The following is a 9,833-nucleotide window of genomic DNA, read 5'->3' on the forward strand; positions in this document are numbered from 1 at the left end:
AAGAGGCAGACTCCGTCTCTTCCTCAGACCCCGATGGGAAGGAGATTCCGCAGCTATTAAATCTTCGCCCGCTCTTATGATTCATCGAACCCTGCCAGCTGGTGAACACCTTTTTCTCTTTTTTTTTTTTACAATTTGGACCACCAAACCCCCCCCTAAATTATACTACTTGTGTCTTGCTCGAAGACTTTATCACTTTCAACAGTCAACTCACAATCAAGGCTAAGAAAGATGTTTAGGAAGGCAAAAAGGTTTACATAAATACCTTCAAGTCATCAGTTTATATATCAAGGTGATTATGTTGTAGTTGTCAACTTCAATAGTTTCAGCATCAACTAAGTTCCTCCCTAACTTTGGGTGGACTCTTTGGTCATGATTTTAGTTTTATAACTATATCTTTTCTATACTACCAATACGAGGGAGGAGAAAAAAAAAGAGTAAATAAGATAAATTAAAGAATTAGATCTGAAAATTCTTATTGAATGTAAGGGATTTCATAACTATATCTTCTTAGGTTTTTTTTTCTCTTTAAGTTTTTCTTTCATGTTCATGAGCCTTTTGCTTCACCCATGTATTTGAGTGATTATACCACAACCCTACGAGAGTTGGTTAATTGTAAGTTATTTTTCTTTTTTGATTAATTTTTAATAATATTGCATAGGTTTTGTTTATTTTGTAATTTTATGCTAATCAAAATGGTTCAAATTACTATAATTTTGATGTGCTGCATGAGAGGGTCTTATCCATGCCAAAGTGCACTTGGATGTGGCGGGATTTTTTTGAGGGCGATTCGGCTATAGTGATCGACTGGATCCTGATGGATGAGCTTAGACAGATTTAATTCTTTAGTCAGTGATATTTGCCATTTTTTGGAGGAGTCTGATTCCTTCAGTGTCATGCATGTATTTTGGAATGCAAATAGTGCAGCGGATTGAGTCGCTTTTTTTTTGGCAGTACATTATTTTTGAGCCATCACTAAGAGATATTGGAGCACGTGCCATTGGCACTGCGGTGTATTTTGCATTGTGACTATTTCGGACGTATTCACGTCGTATGTAGTGAGACGGCAAAAGAAAAAAAAAAAATCTCACACCACGCATCAACTCGGATTCCCGTCGGACCCACAGCATAAGATAGCCGGCGCCACCTGGTGACCTGGTCGGACTGGGGTCATTTGCTCGTACTCTGTCGCTGCCTTATCTTTACCCTGAGATAAGCTCCGTCATCCACCTAGGGAAACACACAAAACTTGTACCATTTTTGTCGTACCCTCAACGGAGGAAGAGAGAGCGAAGGCAAGCGTACAGACGGAGGGAGGGAGGGAGAGGTGTGAAGGTCAGATGCCGAAATCATCGTCACCATCACCCACCATCACCCCGATGAACAAAACCCATCCCAAACCCTAACCTAACCCACCCCCTCCCCAACCCTAATCCCAACCCCCTCCCCAAGACGACGACAACGAGGACGACGACGACGATCTCCTCCATCTCCAATCCTACCCCCAATCCCTCCTCATGGACGAGGAGGACGACCCCGAGCCCAACCTGAACCTCTATCCATCACAATCCTCGATCCCTAACCCTAACCCTAACCCTAACCCTAATTCCGACCAATCCCCTTCTCCTCCCTTCTCTTCCGCGAACCCAAACGACGACGAGGAGGAGGAGGAGGAGGAGGAGGCCCGCCGACCGAGGACGACGACGAGATCGAGGGCAACGACGACCACAAGCCTGCCCTCAACGGCCACGCAGTTCCTGCCGCCGACCCCCCCGCCGACGCCGCCGCCCCCGCCCCGTCCCCGTCCCTCCGGCCCCCCACATCGACCCCTCGTCTCACATCTCCTCCCAGTTCTACACCTTCAACCGCGATTCCCACGCTCTGATGGTCCGCTGCATCCTGGAGGGCCGCCTCGCGACGGCCCGACGAGATCCGCGGCGCCACCCCCGCCCCCGTCCTCAAGTCGTGGCGCTCTGTGTGGAAGGACCGCAACGAGGACACCGCCTACCTCACAGCTTGGAAGCGCATCCAGGACAAGCTCGCCTGCCCACCTCGACCCCGTGCCCGCCCCGGCTCCCTCCCCGTCCTTTTCTTCAAGAACAACCCCGCTCAGAGCGTCTCCCATGTCGACCAGTGGCAGGACATCGTCACTGCTGCGCATGCCGACCCGGACCTCCTCCGCCACCTTGGCCTCAAGGAAACTGTCGACCGTATCAAGAAGTCTTGGACTGTCGGCGCCAAGTTCTATGGCATTCCTGAGTCGTTCATCCGGGTTTGTGTCGCCTCCTGCCCTGTCTGCACCTCCTCCTCCTCCGCTGTGTCCCGCAGGTGGTGCTTCTATTGCTGCCCGTTCCAAGCGCCGGCGGTTTGAGTACCACTGAGTCCTTTGATGTGCCTGCCAAGGATGTGCCTCGCCAGCTCCAGCAGCTCGCGGCCAAGCACAAGGTGGTCCTTTGCATCCGCCAGAAGTACATTCGCTACAAGCCCTTCATGGCTGAGGTGAAGGACTATGCCTGCCACCCGAGCTGGGGAGCCCATCGTCAGCCTCTGCTTCCTCGAAGAAGGCCAGGGTCTTAAAGAGGGAGCCTTACCAGTCCAAGCGGTGCGGATGTGGGTTCCGTATCCGGGCAATTGTTCCCATTGCCAACTATAATGAGAAAGACAAGACCTTTGTGTATCAGGATGAGGGCACTGCTGTTTTTAAACTGTATGCTGTGCACTCTGGGCACGAGCCGGGCCCACTTGATGGAAATGCCAGGATCATCCACCGGGTGGTCGGGCAGAAGGGGGGTTTCGATCTTGACCCAGTGGACTATGGGGTCAGGGAGGAAGCTGAACCGGAGTCATTTGTTAACCTTACAGGGAAGGAAGACTGTGGGGATCCCCACCACATGGTACTGCAGCTGGTCCAAGAGCTCAGGGTGGAGGCTGGGTTTTCTGGAGGGAAAGATTGCTAAAATGCCACCAGAGATGCTGGGTTCTCTGGCGCACAATCTGGTGGATATTCTTCACAGGCTGAGGAATGTGGCTGTAACTCAGCACTCAGAGGAGTCTTTGGTAGTGGGCAATGAGGAGCTTGGGCAGTGGGGTCATGATGGCAACCACCACCTTGACAGCCATGATAGGATATTTGCTAAGGATGCAGAGATGATTGATGAGGAGGAGAATGATTTTGATTCGACTCTTGGGGCCATTGTTCCATGGGATAGGATGTCAGTGGGAGTGCCAGGATAGGAAGCTGCTTATGAGGGAGGGCTTGAAGTCTGACAAGTGGATGATGAAGGAGGACTGTGGTGACTTTGACGAGAAGAGCATTCTGAATTGTGGTGAGGATGAGGACTCCAAGCTGATAAAGCCCTTAAGGAATGATGGGACGATTGTGGCGGACCGGAATCTGCTAGGGATGCAGGTGGATGGATTCTATCCTGATACTACCAAGTGGTATGATTCACCAAGTGGCTTGGATCCTGGTGCGGATTCTGGGGATGGTGGGTTTAGGCATGGAGGAATTGTATGAGGTAGTGTTTAGGAGTTGCTTGGTTTGCCTTCCTTGATGTTGGAAGGGATCTGTAAATTCTGTACACTAGAGGAAAGTTGGGACCCACATCTTCACTTTATTAGGTGGAGATCCCTGCAGTATCCTATTGGTTTGTTTCATACACAGGTTGCCTTTATCAATTAAACCATGTTTTAGTAGGCTTATTTATGGTGCTTGTGGTCATCAGCTCCCTTCTACTTGTTCTCATTTTTGCCTACCATTTGCCTTTTCCAGTGCATTCTTAGGTTGATCATAATCATGACTGGCAGTACTTTGTATGATTGTGTATTGTTTTCTGCAGCCACATTGCTATAAGTATGGAATGCTTGTTTCTGGGAATAAGTATGGCAGGTCATCAATTTGTATTATAAGTTAGTGCTGACATTTGGTGGCTGGCGCATTATAGGATTTATGGCAGTACTTTTAGTTGCTTTCTTTGAATAAATATTTGCATGAACGAAGAAGTCTGTTTAACATGTGGTAGTTCGTATTACTCTTGCAGCTGTACAAATATTGACAGGTGGTTTAAATGTATGAATCAGTATGGCTATTTCTTTACTTTGTTTTATGAATTGTCATGGCTGCATATTAATCGCCATATCTCAGCGTTATTGGAAGCAGTGGTAGTAGTTGCTATAAATTGCAATGTTATTGGGATGTTTTTATTTAGTTCTGTTCTCTGACAAGTTCTCTGCTTATGAGTAGTTCCCACTGAGAAAATTTCTGCTTCCTTTACTAATCAAGCAAGTTGCTTGGTATTTATTATATGTGATTTTCCTTTTGCTGTTTTTTGTTGCATACTGTTTTATGTGATTATTTCGTTGTACCATTTAATGTCGAAGTGCTTCTTCTTCTTATCAGGATGCATTTCATTTATTCTATATGACTATCTTGGTTATTTTATCAGATATGCATCATTGAATTTTGACCACATGATTGCAATCAGCATTCCTAACCAACTTAGCTGGATGCCTGCTGTCCATTTGCTCGAGTGTTTTAATGTCTGTCATTGTTTTTTGCTACTTTGTTGCCTTAAAACTTAAAACACATGCCACTCAACGGTCATTGTTATAATGCACCATATCGGCAAAGACTTTCGAAGTGCGAATGGTATCTATATATCTTACGATCTTTGGTCTGTGTGCCTGCTCTATTATCACTTTATCGTGGACATATTGTTCATTTTTCCATGCCCTTTTGAGATAGATAGGTATTCCAAATCATGTCTTGTTGTCTTCTTATGACCATCTAATTCATATTTGATTACGTTTTTGTTGTTTTAACTTGTCAACTTTATATACTTGGGAACCTTCTTTGGTTAGAAATATCAACCTTACATTGCTCAAGATCTTATGACTTCTAGCTACTTAGCTTGGACCCAGTTTCTCCCAACTTTACTGTGCACACACATTAACATTCTCACTTTTACCACTTTCATATTATTTGCAAAGCTGCTCCTTACTGCCCAACATTTTTCATCTCTATAGAGTCTTCAACTTATGATGTAACTGTTGAAGAGGAGGAGACCGATTTTTTCGGATTCTTGCAGCATTGTGCTATGGAAAGGGGTGGTGGTAGAGTTCCCAAAAAGAAAGATTCTGCAAAGGAGCCTGCAAGTTTGACGATGTACTATGACTGGTAATTCGGAGGAGAAGAGTATTCCCATGCTGGAATCATTGCCCATAAGGCATGATGAACAATAGTCGCAGAACTGAATTTGGTCAAGTGAGTGTGCTCTTAATGCTTGTTTTTTTATTATTTTTCTTTAGATATTTGTTGAAATTGCTTTAACCGTGAATTTGTATACTTTCACATTTTTGTAGTACTAATTACTTAGTTTCATTCTTGTAGCTGCAAGGACATGCAATAAATTTGTTATTACTGGTACTAATATGCCTGGTATTTCACCATCTGGGCTTGGGACTTTCCAGGTACCGAGGCAATGAGAGTAGTATTGATGCGATGAATAAGACGAAGATATATCTTTGTTTCATTGTTAGGTGCTGCTTGACTGCTTTTAGTTGCTACATTTTCTGAACAGTTTACAGCTCTCTTTGGAGTCTTTCTTGTATAGCATCTTCATAACAATAATTTAGTGGTGTATTTTGCTCAGACAACTGACTAGTTCTTTCAGCCCTTGTATTGGATTTTGTTAAAACTGTGAATCATGAAAACAATCTTACTGGTTTATGTAGTGCTAAGTACTTTCTTTAATTAGCTTTCAGATTTATGTACAAATATGATTTCATTATGAAACAGTCTGACTGGTTTATGTGGTGTTTAATGCTTTCTTCAATCTGAGTGATTTAATGCCTTCTTTAATTAGCTTTTAGATTTACATAATGCTTTCTTTAATTTGTTTAAAAAAAAAATCTGACTGGTTTATGTAGTGTGCACTGCTTTCTTTGATTACCTTAGCTTTTAGGGCCTTTTCTGATCTATGATTTTGTTGTATTTGCAAGGAAATTTGCCAAAAAGGAAAAGAATAAACGTTTCTACCTTCTTTTTTAAAGAGAACTCCAATTTTCTAAATTTTCTGTTCTGCTGCTTGAATTTCTGGCAAAGAAAGGGAAAACGGAAAAGGAGAACCTAATTATACTTCTTTCAAGAGGGTCCTCGATTTTACTTTTAAGGCTTTTGCTAGGAATTGGGAAGCCCACATGTCAGCTTGCTATGATCTTTAGTGGACCTCTTAGTAGGATTCGAACCCAGATGATGTTCTAACCATCTATCAGAAAAAAAAAGAACGAATTGATCTTGTAGGGTTCCCAAGAAATTCTTCGACCCCCTCCCCCCCCTTCCTTCCGCGCAACAAAAAAAAAAGAAACAAAGAAAAATACGCGCAACCACACCACAAAATGAAAGGGTTTGGATTTATTTCTAGTTGTAAGTTTTTAGTGTGTAGCAACTTCTCTTGAAGAAGGAGTTTGCTTTTTTTTTTCATTTTTGTTTTTTTCTGAATTTAATTGTTAACTTACTTTCAACACATCTTTGCTAACTCAGTTTTGTTTTTCTTTTGTACTAAAACATGATTCTTACTATCTTAAATTCTTAGAACAAAGAATATATGAATGCAATTTTAGTGAAAATGGAGAGATGATTTTTCAATTAAGATTGATGGGCGGGAGATATCATAGGGTGATAGGTTTTGTTATTTGATATCTATGATATAAAATAATGGAGAGTTAGATGAAGACATATGTAATATGATTGGAGCTAGTTGGATGAAGTGTGAGGTGGTTTTGGCAATGTTACCTAGACACTTGGCACTGGTGCCTAGCGTCCAAGTTCCCTCAAGTGTTGGACATGGGAACATCCAAAAACCTAGGCATCTAGGCACGGGGACACAACACATAAATATATTTATATGTATATATAAGTGGTTTGATTTATTCTCTAGGTTTATTTGAGATGTGTTAGGATACGTAAAATGAGAACAAACTTGGTACATTTATATTTAAAACATAATGACTTTTTATTTAAACTATTCATATAATTGCAATAACTTTATATTGAAGATATAATGATAATTTGCTTAATCTGTCCATATAATCTTGATAACCTTATATTAGAAACATAAGGGCACGTTCCTTAAAGTGTCTAGTACTTCACTGAAAGCATCCAACACTTAAAACTAGGAGTTCGCTAGATGACATTCTAAAGAAAAGTGGCTAGTATTGGGCACTTTTTGCCGATGTCAACAGAACACTTCAAAGTGGAGTGCCCAACCATGTCATGTCATGTCATGTCTTGCCATGTTTGATTGTCCATAAGTGTTGACACTTCCAGATAGCTTAACAATGGAGTGTCTAGGTAACTTATTTGGGATATTATGTGATCAAAACATGCCTTGATGAGTTAAATGAAAATTTTATAGGATAACAATAAGGCTTGTGATGTTATATGACTCCGATGTTTTAGAAGGCGGTTCTAGTATGCAGGTGGTCAAGGGACCACATAGTTCGTATCTCGTATGCGGATTGCATAGTAGTTGCCCATGTGATTACTATTTTTTCACTATTTAAAAATAAGATAATACATTAAATACAACAATAATAATAACAACAACCAAGGTCAGCTATCTTGACTTGAATCGCTTGGTTCAAGGCTTACGGACCTGTTTCCAGCAGAAATTGGGTTGAGACACAGGTTCGGTTTGGAACAGGTGTTGAATGGGTTTGAGTTGACCCAAACTAGCAGAACCGTGTATTGCTCGGTTTAGGATGGTTCCGGCAGTTCGTTACCTTTATAACCCCCTGACCTGACCCTGAATTGCCTCGCTTCTGATCACTTTCTCCTCCCTCTCATGTTTGACCAGGGTTAGGGTTTGACGCTGCTTCCTCTCCCTCCGTTGTTGCTGCCGCCTCTGATGATGGCCATTAATATGCGCTTCACCCTTTTTACCCCTCCTCTCTCTCAGTTTCTCTCCCAAAGATAATGATCGCGATGGCTTCTCCCTCTCTCTCTCAAATGACGACGGCCTTGGTAGCTTCGCCCCTCCCTCTCTCTCCCTTTCTCCTCTATCTCAAGCTCTCTTCGGAAACGATGATGACCCTGGCGGCTTTGCCCTCTCTCTCATTCTTTCTTCTTTCTATCACTCTCTTTCACTCCTCCCTCCTCCCCTCCATCTCTCTTCCTCTGGTTCTGATATACCTTTGGTCGGTATGGTATGTATCGTTACTATACTGAACTGGTTGCTAGCCGGTACAACCTCTAGCATCGTCGACAAACCTTAATAACAACTAATAATTTATGCTTAGGCTTAGTACCTAATACCCAATAATGATAAAAAAACATAGATAATATTTTAATATTACTAATACCTAAACCAGGCTTCCTTGAAACTCATACAAAGCTAACTATTAGCTTAAGACCACTTTAGCTACTCAAGTCCACATTGGGCTGTACATGTGGCTCCAAAATGTTAAGCGGGCACACTTATGCTGTCCTACAATACCAAGCAGGCCGTATGTGCAGCCATACAATACTAAGTGGATTGCCTTTTCGGTCCATGTGTGATGTAACCACATATTAGAACACATATAGGCAACATGTAGTCAAGGGGCTGCATATGCGAATGTGGTCACATATGCTGCAATATGCACCGCGTTGTAAAACACTGGCTCAGGATGTTGGGCAATAAAGAGGGCCTAGGAAACAAATATGGTAGAAACAAGGATGTGAAGAAGGAAGCATGGCAATACTTAAAAAAAATTAGATTGATAAATGAGCATATTAGTGGAATTGTCGGAGTTGCACGGGTTAAGAACAAAATGATGGAATTGATTAAAATGGTATAGGCATGTAAACAAAGATTTGAGGGGGGGGGGACTGTATTATGAAGAGGCACTTTAATTTCCATTAAAAGATGTAGGAGGCAAAAACCTTAGGTGACCAGGGGTCTAAAATGAGTCGAGTAATGTGTTGCTTGAGCTCGACTTGCAATAAATATATTGGCTGCTCGAACTCGGCTCAAGCTTAAACCAAGCTTAACTTCAGTTGTTCAAGCTCAGCTCATTTAAGCTCCAAGCAGAACTTTTATCGAGACGAGCCAATCTTATCCATTATTCTACAACCAGCTCATGACCAAGCTTGGCTGATTTATGAGCTAGGCTCCAAAAATTTTGTGAGCTTGGCTCATTTTCAAGTTGGTCGAGTTTGTACCGATCCTAGGCCGAGCCCGAGCTACGCATGAGTAGCTTGGATTATTTGCAGTCCAAAGGTGACATGGAAAGAGGTTGTGAGAAAAGGTATGAAAAAGCTTCAAATTACATTAGAGGTGGTCCCGAATAGGAATTTTAGCCAAATGAGGATATATTACACCAGTCCTAATAAGGCTTGATGGTTATGGCTATAATTATTAAAAATGTTATCTATTGTTTTACATTGTGGTGCATGAGGTTGCAAATGGGAACACGTTCCCCTATCTGCACCAAATTAGATATATGTATTTGGTATACGCGATCGTACCACATGTTAAAAAAATCCACATAGCATTGTATGTTGACGTATATGTTTTGCTTAGCTTTGTGCAGTTGCATATGTGGCCTTCTTATTTTTATGGAGAGATATGTGGCCTATTCTTGTGGGAGCTTGTGTAGACGGAGCAGGTTCAAGCTCATAGTCAGGTTGGATTTGGGCAAGATTTAAAAGGATAAAGCAGAGGTGAGGTGGCTCAGCCGAAAAATACAAGGTGTGAGTCTCAAGGCAGTTTAAAGCTCAAGCCTCAAATTTTCAGTTCAGTTAATTATAAATAACATAATGAGAATAAGAATGTCACATGGGTTGCTTCAAA

General features: G+C 42.3%; 1 pseudogene; it reads left to right on the forward strand.

Annotated features, from left to right (window-relative positions):
* Nucleotides 1-1,554: 1,554 nt before the first annotated feature.
* Nucleotides 1,555-3,704, forward strand: LOC120104772 (annotated as a pseudogene).
* The last annotated feature ends 6,129 nt before the right edge of the window (nt 3,705-9,833 follow it).

This window comes from Phoenix dactylifera, unplaced genomic scaffold (assembly GCF_009389715.1).
Source record: "Phoenix dactylifera cultivar Barhee BC4 unplaced genomic scaffold, palm_55x_up_171113_PBpolish2nd_filt_p 000097F, whole genome shotgun sequence".
Lineage (NCBI taxonomy): Eukaryota > Viridiplantae > Streptophyta > Magnoliopsida > Arecales > Arecaceae > Phoenix > Phoenix dactylifera.